General features: G+C 46.8%; 1 protein-coding gene across 1 annotated transcript in view; it reads right to left on the bottom strand.

The window, feature by feature from the left end:
* Positions 1 to 2,931: 2,931 nt before the first annotated feature.
* The window catches only part of sirt3 (sirtuin 3), a 28,124-nt gene continuing 15,157 nt past the window's right edge, over positions 2,932 to 15,898 (bottom strand). The window contains exon 9 of the transcript XR_004566493.1: positions 2,932 to 4,433. The gene's annotated coding sequence lies outside the window, so the exon portion shown is untranslated. The remainder of the gene's footprint in view (positions 4,434 to 15,898) is intronic.

Below are 15,898 nucleotides of genomic sequence, written 5' to 3'. Positions count from 1 at the left end.
CCACCGGCACCCTGTTGGGCAATAGCACCGGTGGCGGACGTTGTTAACCCGTTGTTTTACGCCGGATACCCTTCCTGACGCAACCCTCCTCATTTATCCGGGCTTGGGACCGGCACTCAGAATGTACTGGCTGCACACCCCATGTGGCTGAGTTAAAGCAGAGCCTCCCATCTGATTTATTTTTTTCCCTTTGGTGAATAAATAGTGGCATGTGTGCTGTTCCTGAAAACAACAGGGAAAAAAAAAATCTACACACTTACCCAATATACTTGAATTTTTATTTCAACTCAGAAACATAATTAAATGTTGGAATTTCATATTTCAGTTTGATTCTAATGAAAATTTACATATTTTTCTCTTTAGGATTACACAAATCATGTGATTAAACCCTGTATCTGAAGTGCTTTGGATCTTGACAGACGTATGACCTATCATGAAAGAACCATCTCTTTTATTATGAAATTTAAAACAATTAAACTTCAAGATTATTCAGTTAATTTCTAACAGAGAAACTTTTTTTTTTCTTCACAGCTGAGAGAATAACTGAATGAGCACTCTGTCCCATGAAGAACATCTTCTTCTGGTGGTTAAAACCACATTTGACTTTGAGGCAAAAGTATTACTTTATTAATCATCAGAAGTTCAAGCATCTGCAGCGGCTGTGCTGGATCCACATCACTGCTTTTTCAAGACTTGGACTGTACTAAGCGACTAGTACCAGATCTCAGGCTGTACTACATATTGTTGTACCACAGGAACCACAGAACAAATTCTGATTTATCAGTTACTATTTCAGACAGTATTCCTGGGGCAGTACTTTCTTCTGGCCAGGGTACAATACAGTGGAGCATGCAGCTTTAAGTGGCAGCGATTAATCATAAGTTACACATGAAATGAGGACTTTTTAAATTGCTGTTATGCCACAATTAGTTTTCATCAACAAATTGCAACATTAATTTAAATTACAGAAAAAGGCGCATAAACCAACCTGTTGAAGTGCCACAATGAAGTGTAGCACTACTGAGAATCTACTGTTACCTTGGGACTCTCCACCAGTGATTTGTGAAAAAACTCGAGGGCCAACCATGGGTGCAACTGAAATTTTTTTGACTGAACATTTTGTGTGAGTGACCACTCATCCGCTTCATGCTACGGTGTGTGTGGTGCCTCGGGGCCTGTACAGGATTTACATTCAGGTCTGTAAGTATTTGGACAGTGACAATTTCTTTGTAATTTTGCCTCTGTACACCACAATGGAGATACAATTAATCAAGATGTAACTGTAGTGTCCACTGCTAGATTAAATTCAAAAGATTTCAAAAACATTGTATTAAGCATTTAGGAATTACATCCCCTCTTTTTTTTATCCCCCTGATATGAAATAGCAGAGGGATAAAATATCTGGGGAATAAAGCAATCAGCATGTCTGGCCGTCTATCAGTTTTTGTTTGTTAGCATGAGATCTCAAGAACCAGTTGACCAATTACATTCATATTTAGCATAAATGTGTACTTGGGTGATCCCCTGACACCAGTCAATTACAGTGATCTTGAGGTCAATTTCATGGTCACAGCAAGATATTCAATATATTGCCATTGCCATCCTTGTTAGTGCGATATTTCAACAACCAGTTGACCAATTTCATTCATATTTAGCATAAATGTGTACTTGGGTGTTCCCAGACACCAGATGATTAGAGTGGCCTTTGGGTCAATTTCAAGGTCACAGCGTGATATTCAAGATATTGTCATTGTCACCCTCATTAGTACGATATCTCAAGAACCAGTTGACCAATTTCATTCATATTTAGTATAAGAGCGCTCTTGGGTGATCCCCCGACACTTTTTATTACTGATTTGCTGAGGCCGGGGGAAATATGTCATCTCCTGATGACTCTTGTTTATGTAGTGGCTTCATATTCAGACCCCAGAAGTAATTGGACAAACTAAACATGAGGATTGTTTTTTCCATACAAATGATCACAGGCAGTTTCCTATTAAAAAAAAAAAAAAAAAAACATAGGGTACTTGAACATTTCCAAGTTTCAGAATATGTCTTGGACTTCTTTTCCATCAATCATTTATAAATATAAAGAGTCTGGTACTGTATGGTCAATCGGTTTGAAAAAGGTAGTTGTCAATAAATGACAAGGGAATAAACAAATAAATAAATAAATTTACATGGTTAAAAAGAAAAAACACCAACCTTAAGATGGGCTTTTTAACAATTAGAAAGAAGCTGACCCCTTCTGCATATGTAACTCATGCACACAAATTGCTATATTGTGAGCATGAGATACAATGTGTGTGCACGTTTAGATTCATATGCTCTTTAATATTTCACAGACACAAGCTACAAGTCAAACCCAAGTCTTTTTGATTCATTTGTTCTAACACTTCCCATGTTTTGAAACAATAAAAAGACACCACAGTTGGTTTACATGAAATACAGAACAATGAGGTCAAGTGAGCCAACAACAGCAATAAGGTCCCTGTTAAAATAGCCACTGTGTGAAGGAGGCCAAAACTAAAATGACTTAAATTTCATTGGACAAATTGTAAATAAAAGCAGATTCTCAATTAGGAACCACTACAATTGATTTATTATTCCATTATGATGTTTATAATCATGTTTCACAATCACAATGTTTCATAAATTGTTCACTCAAGAGTCTTGATAATTCTTCGTCATTTTCAACACCGTACCATAAGCGCATGATGAAAATGGTAAATGGACTGCATTTAAATAGCGCTTTTCCATCTGCATCAGACACTCAAAGCGCTTTACAATTATGCCTCACATTCACCCCGATGTCAGGGTGCTGCCATACAAGGTACTCACTACACACCGGGAGCAATAGGGGATTAAGGACCTTGCCCAAGGGCCCTTAGTGATTTTCCAGTCAGGTGGGGATTTGAACCGAGGATCTTCTGGTCTACAAGCCCAACACCTTAACCACTAGACCATCACCTCCCCTAGTAGAGAAAAAGGCGCATAAACCAACCTGTTTATGCGCCAAAACATAAACAAAAACAAAAACATATTATTGTCTTGCGAAAAGCACAAAACAATAATAACAGCCGCCAGTTTGACAGGGACTTCACACTAACAACACACTCTGTAGTGCAGGTCTTTTTCCCCAAAGCACAAAGCTCACTGCATCTGCCCCCAGCTACAAAACCTAACAAAAATGTACCTATCCACAACTATCACCAAATAAAAGCATTTTAAGCAGGGGCAGCTGAAATCTAGAGCTCCGAAGTGATGACATCACAGGCCCTTGACAACCACTCAGCTGGTTCTCCACAAACACTTGCTAAGGGACAAATGGATGCCATCACAAAAGCCTTGTTTGCTTTCTCCTTTTCTGAGCTAAAACCACTACAAATCTGATCATGTGGAAAGCTGAAATTATTTTCCAGGTGACTATGAGGAATTGTGAGAATTAGCATGAAAGAAAGACGTTACAACACTGTGGTAAGTGTTACTGTCCTCTGTTGTGTTCTGCAGTTGCGGGCGATGTAGTCCTCCCTGATCATGTCTGATCATGTCTGCGCTGCTCTGAGTTTCATGCTAAATGCTGAGACAAGCGGTAGAAAACCTCGACTTCAGTCAGTAAAAGTCCTACCGTGTTGCTTCTATTTGTGCAACTAAAACAGGTGATACAGCTGATTAGCTCATCTATCTGCCTGAAGAGTTGAACTAATTGCGATCAACTGGTTTAGTGGGCAGATCAAAGAAATATGTAGTAGGACTTTTACTCACAGAAGCTGGTGTTTTCCACTTCTGGCTGAGATGGATACAACTAGAAACACGTGAATGTCTTTGGTCTTTGGCTGATCACATCGTATCACTTTTCACAGTGTTATTGACTTAAATATTTCTATATGTTGGCGGGTCAGCTGAAACGTTCTGCCTTGAAATGCGTTTATTTCAATAACAAGCAAGATAAAGTAAAAGTGGTATGAGAATAATCCTCTACTTATTGACTGTTGCTACACGAAACAGTTTTCATGTGCAATTTCAGGCATGTCATACCTTTGATGAATACCCTGCTATTACACAAGATATGTACATACAGAGCCTGCACTGACTGTATCCTTTAAATATGAAAATCAAAACTTTGCATTCACTCATGTTTTAATATGTTTGAACACTAGAGGGGGCAAACAAACTGGAACATTTAGAATTATTTGACACACTGAGGCCTCATTCAGCACAGCAACTTATTTTTTATACAGACTACACCAATATACTCACATAGCATACTGGATAGTAGGAAAAAGTAGTAGATCACAATCCGTAGGGTGACTCAGGAAGCATTTAGTGGTAGCTGAATGGTACCTGGTTGATCTCCTGCCTCCATTGTGTGCAAATAGACTACACTACACAATCCCATGATGTAGCTAGAGCCTGGTAATCGGAAGCAATTCCTGGGGGGAAAAAAAAGACAGCGGACATACATAAAAAAATGGTAGCAGCATCCAAGGTGCTGTGGCACTGCACAATTATATATCAGGAATAGTGAAATTTTCATGGCTTGTGTGTTGTGTAAATATCCAAGTCAAAGGACAGGTAAAATGGCGGCGGGATAGTACGCACAAATTGTGCCATTAGTACATACTAAGTATTCAAATGCAGAGATGGATGGAAGGAATGTCCGAAGGAGGTTCCGAAATATTGCAGTGTTTCTAGTTAGGTAGCTGTAACAATGAAAGGTTTAAACCAATCCCCATTTATACAGTAGTGTTCAGAATAATTATTGTTACATGGGAAACAAGGTACCAGTAGATTCAGTAGATTCTCACAAATCCAACAAGACCAAGCATTCATGATATGCACACTCTTAAGGCTATGAAATTGGGCTATTAGCAAAAAAAGTAGAAAAGGGGGTGTTCACAATAATAGTAGCATCTGCTGTTGATGCTACAAACTCAAAATTATGTTCAAACTGCTTTTTTTTAGCAATCCTGTGAATCACTAAACTAGTATTTAGTTGTATAGCCACAGTTTTTCATGATTTCTTCACATCTGCAAGGCATTAATTTTGTTGATTTGGAACCAAGATTTTGCTCGTTTACCGTTTACTAGTGTGCTTGGGGTCATTGTCTTGTTGAAACACCCATTTCAAGGGCATGTCCTCTTCAGCATAAGGCAACATGACCTCTTCAAGTATTTTGACATATCCAAACTGATCCATGATACCTGGTATGCGAGATAGGCCCAACACCATAGTAGGAGAAACATGCCCATATCATGATGCTTGCACCACCATGCTTCACTGTCTTCACTGTGAACTGTGGCTTGAATTCAGAGTTTAGGGGTCATCTCACAAACTGTCTACGGCCCTTGGACCCAAAAAGAACAATTTTACTCTCATCAGTCCACAAAATATTCCTCCATTTCTCTTTAGGCCAGTTGATGTGCTCTTTGGCAAATTGTAACCTCTTCTGCACATGTCTTTTATTTAACAGAGGGACTTTGTGGGGGATTCTTGTAAATAAATTAGCTTCACACAGGCGTCTTTCTAACTGTCACAGCATTTACAGGTAACTCCAGACTGTCTTTGATCATCCTGGAGCAGATCAATGGGTGAGCCTTTGCCATTCTGGTTATTCTTCTATCCATTTTGATGGTTGTTTTCCATTATCTTCCATGCATCTCTGGTTTTTTTGTCCATTTTAAAGCATTGGAGACCACTCTAGATGAACAGCCTATAATTTTTTGCACCTGTGTATAAGTTTTCCCCTTTCCAATCAACTTTTTAAATCAAACTACGTTGTTCTTCTGAACAATGTCTTGAACGTCCCATTTTCCTCAGGCTTTCAAAGAGAAAAGCATGTTCAACAGGTGCTGACTTCATCCTTAAATAGGGGACACCTGATTCACACCTGTTTGTTCCACAAAACTGACGAACTCACTGACTGAATGCCACACTACTATTATTGTGAACACCCCCTTTTCTATTTTTTTTTTCTAATAGCCCAATTTCATAGCTTTAAGAGTGTGCATATCATGAATGCATGGTCTTGTCGGATTTGTGAGAATCTACTGAATCTACTGGTACTGTTGTGTGGGCCGCTGAAGAGGAGGTACTGCTGGCCCACCACCACCAGAGGGCGCCCCGCCTGGAGTGCGGGCTGAAGAGGAGCAGCCCAGGTGACAGCCGTCACCCATCACCTGAAACAGCTGACAGTCATCAGCCGAGGGGTATATCAGCTGGACGGCATCTCCATCTCACTGCCGAGATATCGTTCTACCAAGAAGGTAACGCACTCAGCCAGTCATCATATTTCTGAAGACTAACCTGTTTTTGCTTGTGCTTGAGACAGTTGAAGACTGAACTTGATCCATATCGGATAAGTACCCTTCACTGCAATATTGTTTGTGACTAGAGGTGGAGGTGGTGTTTCCACCCTACGTGTTGCTGGGTGCAGCCGCACCCACATCTGACTGTTTCTGTTCCTCGCCAGCAGTACCGGATCCGACGAGCGGAGGCAGTGGCCACCTGGGAGTTCGGGACTTGGCGGCTCCAGTATTCCCGGGGTTCGGTGGCAGAGGAAATCGGGTGGTTCCGGTTCGACTCGGACGGACGTCTCCTATCGTCGAGCCTGCCCACACGTCACCAGTAGAATTGGTTTATTCTTACAATTGTGATCTGTTGTGTTTGTTGTGCGAATTCACAACAGTAAAACCTTGTTATTTGACTTCTTCATTGTCCGTTCATTTGCGCCCCCTGTTGTGGGTCCGTGTTCCTCACTTTCCCCAACAGGATATCTCGGCCAACGTCATGGATCCCGAGGGGCGTCAACCGGCTGTTGAACGGCCAATGGAAGAACAGGACGCGCAGGTGTCCGCAGGAGGGGTAATCGGTGAGTTGCAGCGGATCCTCACCGCTTTCACGACTCGGTTAGATTTGATGACCGAGCAGAACGTCCTCCTTAAGCGCAGGGTGGAGGCTCTCGCCGCGCAGGTAGAAGCGGCTCTCCCTCCCGTAGACCCTGTGCGTAACATTGACGTTCCACTGGTCGTTCAACGACCCCTCCCACCTTCCCCGGAAGCATACATAAGCCCCCCAGAGCCGTATGGAGGCTGTGTGGAGACGTGCGCGGATTTCCTCATGCAGTGTTCGCTCGTCTTCGCACAGCGTCCAGTTATGTACGCGACCGATGCTAGCAAGGTAGCTTATGTAATAAACCTGCTTCGCGGCGAGGCACGCGCTTGGGCTACAGCGCTCTGGGAGCAGAATTCACGGCTCCTTCAGACATATGATGGGTTTGTGAGGGAGTTCAGAACCGTGTTCGATCACCCTAATAGAGGAGAAACCGCTTCAGCTGTGCTACTGTCAATGAGACAGGGGCGTCGGAGCGCAGCTGCCTATTGCAGTCGACTTCCGCATCGCGGCTGCGAGGTCCGGCTGGAATAGCACTGCCCTTCGCGCCGCCTTTGTAAACGGACTGTCATTGGTTCTTAAGGAGCACCTGGTGGCTAAGGACGAACCGCGGGATTTAGATGGGCTCATCGATCTTGTCATACGACTAGACAACCGGTTAGAAGAACGTCGGCGGGAACGAGACGAAGGGCGTGGCCGGGCACGCGCCGTCCCTCTCCCTTCCGGTTCCGACCGCGCTCCGCCTTCCCCACGCTCCACGGCCCCTGCGCTCCGTGGGCCACAGCTCCCCCTGCTGACGAAGCTATGGACACGAGTAGGGCAACATTTAGGGCACCAGGTGCACAGAGGAGGCAGGCCCACGGAGCTTGTTTTGTTTGTGGCTCGATAGCGCACCACGTAAGAGACTGCCCCGAGCGGTTAAACACCAACGCCCGCCCCTAGAGACTGGGCTAGGGGTGGGCCAAGACATTCACGTGGGACACACCCACATCGCCACACGACTCCCAGTTACGATCCTTTATGAGGACTCAACCCTGAAGGCCCCAGCACTGGTGGACACAGGCTCGGAGGGGAATCTGTTGGACAGCAGATGGGCTAGGGAGGTAGGGCCCCCTCTGGTGGCGCTCACCTCGCCTGTGCAGGTGCGGGCGCTAGATGGCTCCCTACTCCCTCCAATCACGCATAAGACACCACCTGTAACTCTGGTGGTGTCAGGAAATCACCGGGAGGAAATTGAGTTTTTTGTGACTCCTGCTACCTCCCGTGTGGTTTTGGGGTTTCCTTGGATGTTAAAGCACAATCCCCGGATCGATTGGCCGTCCGGGGTAGTGGTGCAGTGGAGCGAGACCTGCCATCGGGTATGTTTAGGTTCCTCGGTTCCTCCCGGCTCCCAGGCTAAGGAGGAGGTCAGAGTCCCGCCCAATCTGGGGGCGGTGCCGATGGAGTACCATGACCTGGTTGACGTGTTCAGCAAGGATCTGGTGCTCACCCTTCCACCCCACCGTCCTTATGATTGCGCCATTGATTTGGTTCCGGGCAGTGAGTTCCCGTCCAGCAGGCTGTACAACCTCTCACGGCCTGAGCGCGAATCAATGGAGACCTACATCCGGGACTCGTTAGCCGCCGGGTTGATCCGGAATTCCATGTTGTGTGGGCCGCTGAAGAGGAGGTACTGCTGGCTCACCACCACCGGATGGCGCCCTGCTTGGAGTGCGGGCTTCAAGCACAAGAGGGCGCCAGAACCACTGGGAGTGACAGCCGTCAATCATCCTCAACACCAGCTGTCACTCATCATCTCATCATCACCATCACCATAAAGGCCGGGTGGCGACTCCACCTCCTCGCCGAGAAATCTCCTACGATACAAGGTAATCTCTCTGCTGACTTATACGTCAAATAATAACCTGATCTGTTTTGCAGCTGTTTTTTCCTGGTGGTATTTCCTTGACTGGATTTTCGGAGCTGCACGTGTGTATGATTGGAGGTGGAGGCTCTCCCTCCACAAGAATCAATAATCAAGGTTGCTGGGTGTGAGGATTCACACTCACTACCTTCTGTTTTTTCTGCCAGCAGTACCAGGGCCGACAACGGAGGACAGAGACCACCTGGGGACTCGGGGCTTGGCGGCTTCGGTGTTCTTCAGGCCGTTGGTGGTAGAAGCGGTGTGGGTCCCGGCTCTTCGTTCATCTGAGGTCTCCTATCTTCGAGCCTGCCCGCAATCCTCTTGTGTGTGATTGGCAGTACCTTTGTTTATTTTACGTTGTGTTCTTGTGCAACATTAAATTGTTACTCCTTCCCTTATCCATTGTCCGTTCATTAGCGCCCCCTGTTGTGGGTCCGTGTTACGACACCTTCCCAACATTCCACCTCCCCGATGGGCGCAGGTTTCTTTTTTGTGGGTAAGAAAGACGGCGGACTTCGCCCATGCATTGATTATAGGGGGCTGAACGAGATCACGGTTCGCAATCGATACCCGTTGCCCCTGTTGGATTCAGTGTTCACGCCCCTGCATGGAGCCCGAATATTCACGAAGCTCGATCTTAGAAATGCGTATCACCTGGTTCGGATCCGGAAGGGAGACGAGTGGAAGACGGCATTTAACACCCCGTTAGGTCACTTTGAGTACCTGGTCATGCCGTTCGGTCTCACCAACGCTCCCGCGACTTTCCAAGCGTTGGTTAATGATGTCTTGCGGGATTTCCTGCACCGGTTCGTCTTCGTATACCTAGACGATATACTCATCTTTTCTCCGGACCCTGAGACCCATGTTAGGCATGTACGTCAGGTCCTTCAGCGGTTGTTGGAGAACCGACTGTTTGTGAAGGGCGAGAAGTGCGAGTTCCACCGCACGTCTTTGTCCTTCCTGGGGTTCATCATCTCCTCCAACTCCGTCGCTCCTGATCCGGCCAAGGTTGCGGCGGTGAGAGACTGGCCCCAACCCACAAGCCGTAGGAAGCTGCAACAGTTCCTCGGTTTTGCTAATTTCTATAGGAGGTTCATCAAGGGCTACAGTCAGGTAGTTAGCCCCCTGACAGCCCTGACCTCTCCAAAAGTTCCCTTCACCTGGTCGGATCGTTGCGATGCCGCGTTCAAGGAGTTGAAACGTCGGTTCTCGTCTGCACCCGTTCTGGTGCAGCCCGATCCTAGTCGCCAGTTAGTGGTTGAAGTGGACGCCTCGGACTCAGGGATAGGAGCCGTGCTGTCCCAGAGCGGGAAGACCGATAAGGTCCTTCACCCGTGTGCCTATTTTTCCCGCAGGTTGACCCCGGCCGAACGGAACTATGACGTCGGCAATCGAGAGCTCCTTGCGGTGAAAGAGGCTCTTGAGGAGTGGAGACATCTGTTGGAGGGAACGTCCGTGCCATTCACGGTTTTCACTGACCACCGGAACCTGGAGTATATCAGGACCGCCAAGCGGCTGAATCCCAGGCAAGCCCGCTGGTCACTGTTCTTCGGCCGTTTTGACTTCCGGATCACCTACCGTCCCGGGACCAAGAACCAGAGGTCGGATGCCTTGTCCCGGGTACATGAAGAAGAGGTCAAAACGGAGCCGTCGGATCCCCCGGATCCCATCATCCCGGAGTCCACTATCGTGGCCACCCTCACCTGGGACGTGGAGAAGACCGTCCGGGAGGCCCTGGCACGAAGCCCGGACCCCGGAACCGGGCCGAAGAACAGGCTCTACGTCCCACCAGAAGCTAGGGCTGCGGTCCTGGACTTCTGTCACAGTTCGAAGCTCTCCTGTCATCCTGGGGTGCGTAGAACCGTGGCAGTCGTCCGGCAGCGCTTCTGGTGGGCATCCCTGGAGACCGACGTCCGGGACTATATCCAGGCCTGTACCACCTGCGCCAGGGGCAAAGCCGACCACCGCATGTCCTCGGGTTTGCTACAGCCGCTGCCCGTACCTCATCGCCCCTGGTCTCACATCGGCCTGGATTTTGTCACGGGCCTCCCGCCGTCCCAGGGAAACACCGTCATCCTCACGATAGTGGACCGTTTCTCCAAGGCGGCCCACTTCGTGGCCCTCCCGAAGCTCCCAACGGCCCAGGAGACAGCGGACCTCCTGGTCCACCACGTCGTCCGGCTGCATGGGATACCTTCAGACATCGTCTCCGATCGCGGTCCCCAGTTCTCCTCGCACGTCTGGAGGAGTTTCTGCCGGGAACTGGGGGCCACGGTCAGTCTCTCGTCCGGGTATCACCCCCAAACCAACGGGCAAGCAGAACAGGCCAACCAGGAGATGGAGCAGACACTACGCTGTGTGACAGCCGCGCACCCGGCGGCCTGGAGTACTCATCTGGCCTGGATCGAGTACGCCCACAACAGTCAAGTGTCGTCAGCCACCGGCCTCTCTCCTTTTGAGGTGTGTTTGGGGTATCAGCCCCCATTGTTCCCAATGGTTGAGGGAGAGGTCGGCGTGCCCTCGGTCCAGGCCCACCTACGGAAGTGCCGTCGGGTGTGGCGTGCCGCCCGTTCTGCTTTGTTGAGGGCCTGGGCGAGGGCTAAGGCCCATGCAGACCGGCGGCGGGCCCCGGCCCCTACGTATCGCCCCGGGCAGGAAGTGTGGCTATCCACCAAGGACATACCACTGCAAGCAGCCTCCCCGAAACTCAAAGACCGATACATAGGACCATATAAAATCCTCCGGATCGTCAATCCCGCCGCAGTGAGGCTTCAGCTTCCGGCCTCACTGCGGATCCATCCTGTATTCCATGTGTCCAGGATCAAGCCACATCACACTTCACCCCTCTGTACTCCCGGTCCGGCGCCACCTCCTGCCCGGATCATCGATGGCGAGCCGGCTTGGACCGTGCGCCGGCTTCTGGATGTCCGACGGATGGGCCGGGGTTTTCAATACCTGGTGGACTGGGAGGGGTACGGCCCCGAAGAACGCTCCTGGGTGAAGAGGAGCTTCATCCTGGACCCGGCCCTCCTGGCCGACTTCTACCGCCGCCACCCGGACAAGCCCGGTCGGGCGCCAGGAGGCGCCCGTTGAGGGGGAGGTCCTGTTGTGTGGGCCGCTGAAGAGGAGGTACTGCTGGCCCACCACCACCAGAGGGCGCCCCGCCTGGAGTGCGGGCTCCAGGCACCGGAGGGCGCTGCCGCTGAAGAGGAGCAGCCCAGGTGACAGCCGTCACCCATCACCTGAAACAGCTGACAGTCATCAGCCGAGGGGTATATCAGCTGGACGGCATCTCCATCTCACTGCCGAGATATCGTTCTACCAAGAAGGTAACGCACTCAGCCAGTCATCATATTTCTGAAGACTAACCTGTTTTTGCTTGTGCTTGAGACAGTTGAAGACTGAACTTGATCCATATCGGATAAGTACCCTTCACTGCAATATTGTTTGTGACTAGAGGTGGAGGTGGTGTTTCCACCCTACGTGTTGCTGGGTGCAGCCGCACCCACATCTGACTGTTTCTGTTCCTCGCCAGCAGTACCGGATCCGACGAGCGGAGGCAGTGGCCACCTGGGAGTTCGGGACTTGGCGGCTCCAGTATTCCCGGGGTTCGGTGGCAGAGGAAATCGGGTGGTTCCGGTTCGACTCGGACGGACGTCTCCTATCGTCGAGCCTGCCCACACGTCACCAGTAGAATTGGTTTATTCTTACGATTGTGATCTGTTGTGTTTGTTGTGCGAATTCACAACAGTAAAACCTTGTTATTTGACTTCTTCATTGTCCGTTCATTTGCGCCCCCTGTTGTGGGTCCGTGTTCCTCACTTTCCCCAACAGGTACCTTGTTTCCCATGTAACAATAAGAAATATACTCAAAACCTGGATTAATCGTTTTAGTCACATAGCACTACTATTATTCTGAACACTACTGTATGTTCTGTGGTTTTGATGAATTATGGTGGGCATGTTTCTCCCTGCAATTGCAACTTTGTTAGCTGGGTGGAGTAGAACATCGAGCAAACGTTATAGCCAGTGTTCAGGAGGCAAACAACATTTTGGTTTCAACCACAACTGTTTGTAATTTTTAATAACTTATCCAGCACCCACTAACCTTCAATAACTTAATGCACGCATGAAGGTGAATGAATGCATATATACAACCCCAATTCCAATGAAGTTGGGACGTTCTGTAAAATGTAAATAAAAACAGAATACAATGATTTGCAAATCCTCTTCAACCTATCTTCACTTGAATACACCACAAAGACAAGATATTTAATGTTCAAACTGATAAAATTTTTTGTTTTTGTGCAAATAGTTGCTCATTTTGAAATGGATGCCTGCAACACGTTTCAACAAAGCTGGGACAGTGGTATGTTTACCACTGTGTTACATCACCTTTCCTTCTAACAACACTCAATAAGTGTTTGGGAACTGAGGACACTAATAGTTGAAGCTTTGTAGGTGGAATTCTTTCCCATTCTTGCTCCATGTACGACTTCAGTTATTCAACAGTCTGGGGTCTCCGTTGTCATATTTTGCACTTCGTAATGCGCCACACATTTTTAATGGGCAACAGGTCTGGACTGCAGGCAGGCCAGTCTAGTACCTGCACTCTTTTACTACAAAGCCACACTGTTGTAACACGTGCAGAATGTGGCTTGGTATTGTCTTGCTGAAATAAGCAAGGACGTCCTTGAAAAAGACGTTGCTTGGATGGCAGCATGTGTTGCTCCAAAACCTGGATGTAACTTTCAGCACTGATGGCGCCATCACGGATGTGTAAGTTGCCCATGCCATGGGCACTAACACACCCTCATACCATCACAGATGCTGGCTTTTGAACTTTGCGCTGGTAACAATCTGGATGGTCTTTTTCCTCTTTTGTCTGGAGGAAAAAGATTCAAATGGAACTAGTCCATGAATTTACTTACTTTTCTCCATGTTATCAGGTTGTCCCAACAATTCTTCAGGTAGTCCAAAACATGGTCATACATATAATTGGCAGCACTTCCAAGAGATCATATTTCTCCTGTGTCAGTGTTTGTACTCCTGCTCAGTGCAAAGGATTTAAAATCCTACTTCTCACATACTGTACAGACATCTCATTTCCTTATGGTTCCAAGAGTTTCCTAAAGTACTGCAGAATCAGGGTTAATGCCTTTCAGCTGACACTACTCTCCTGTTTTATAATCTTCTGCTTTGTGTTTGAGAAGCAGAAATTCTCCATCTTTAAGAGTATAGCCATGAAACATTCCTGTTTGATGTACCTTACACTTACAGCTTGTCCAGGCTTCTTCAGCTATCTATAATTTAATGCTGCTATAGGTAGGGGATGCCCTGCTAGGGGATGCCCTGTGATGCACTGAGTGTTTCTTTCTCTCCTTCTCTCTGCTCCAAACCCCTCTCATGGCTCTCTCCCTCTTTGTGAAAATTTACCATAAAATTCATGTCACTATCTCTACTTCTTCACTCTCCTGTTGTTCCCTGATTGTCCTCCTCTCATGTGCATTTCTGCAGGTATGTCCACCTCCGAAAATCCATAATCCACTTCAGTGCTTACTATCCCCCCATAGTTACACAATCGCAAATGTTGCTATTGCGGTTGTTGTTATTGTTGTTATTATTATTGTACATATGTAAAGTGCATTGAGATGTCTTATGTCTAAAAAGTCCTTTTTGCTATTGCCGTGTACACTAGACACTCAGAACCCTGGAGTCCACAACGACAATCAAAATGCACCTAACACCGAACATTAGTGAGGTAACCTTGTGTTGATACACAAAGTGTTTTTTCAAGATATCATGTACAAAATGTTTCAGAGACCCACAGTCACATTCATAATGCACCCAATGCCAAATGGGCCTGAGGTCTTCCTGAGGTGACCTTGCGTATGAAATTTCATAATGATACGCTATTTATCAAGATATCATGTACACATTGCTCTCTCTCTCTCTTGCACACACACAAACACAAGCATCTCCTTGATCTGCTCTTTATTTTTTGTGTCACAGGTAATAAAAATGTTTAAAGGGAATATCTTTGAGAAATGAAATGTCAAAAGAGCAGACTATTCAAAAATATAACGTAATGCTAAAATACTCTCGGCCGTATGAGCATAAAAATAGGAAACAGAATGTGACCTTTTGACCTCTTAAAATAGGTCAAGATTCACCATCTTTGACCTTGTCCAAGGTCTGTGTCCCCAGAGTGTTCCCTGTGAATTTGAAGACCCTGGCAGTAATAGGACTGGAGTTATGCTGAGCACAGACAGATGTACAGACGGACGGACGGACGCAAAGTCTTCGTAATACCCGATGGCCATATTGTTTGGCCTCAGGTATAAACAAAAAATTCTGAAAACATTGGTGTATTGTGTTTTATTTTTGGTGCCGTATGCCCTGAGATATTAAGCCACAAACATGGTGAATTTAGCCTGATTTCATCTGCTGCTTGAAAAGCTCAGAATTTGTTGTCTTCTGGGAATATCGATTTCTGTCACTTCACAAGGACATTCAGAGCCAGTTTGGCCTGTGTTTTGAAGTGGACAAGAAGAAAGGATTTGTTTACATTTGTAATTGGGTGTTTTAGTGTTGTTTCATGTGGAATATGTCAAAATGGTGGACAGGTGGGTTGTGGGAGGGTGCATTCTGTGATTCACAATGAGAGGGACAGACTCTGAGCCTGAAAAGTCCACTGTTTACAGCCAGCACCGAGCAGCTAGCAGAACTAGCCTGGTTAGCTCCTTACCCGTGTATAAAAGAAAAGCAAATGGACATAAGACAGCAAATGAGTATGGGACATAGACACTGGACACATAAAAGATTATGTAATGGCAAAAAAAAAAAAAAAAAAATAGAAATGTGATCATGTAGGTAAGTTCAGTCATTTAATTTTAGCGGTACTACGGATAGCGTGTCCTCAATTGTAATTATAATCTTCACATACACTTTGCAGTGTAGTGGAACCCAGAGTTGTATACTTTCAGTTTCATACACAATAATAATAAACCTTTTATATTGAAGTGTTTCACCTGGTTTGATTTCATGTTGATTGAGACGTGTCACTATCACATCAGTGTCAAAGTCAGATCCCGACATGACAT

The sequence above is a fragment of the Thalassophryne amazonica genome, chromosome 2, assembly GCF_902500255.1.
Source record: "Thalassophryne amazonica chromosome 2, fThaAma1.1, whole genome shotgun sequence".
NCBI lineage: Eukaryota > Metazoa > Chordata > Actinopteri > Batrachoidiformes > Batrachoididae > Thalassophryne > Thalassophryne amazonica.
The sequence above is the reverse complement of the archived record's forward strand: the minus strand, read 5'-3'. Positions and strand labels throughout refer to the sequence as shown.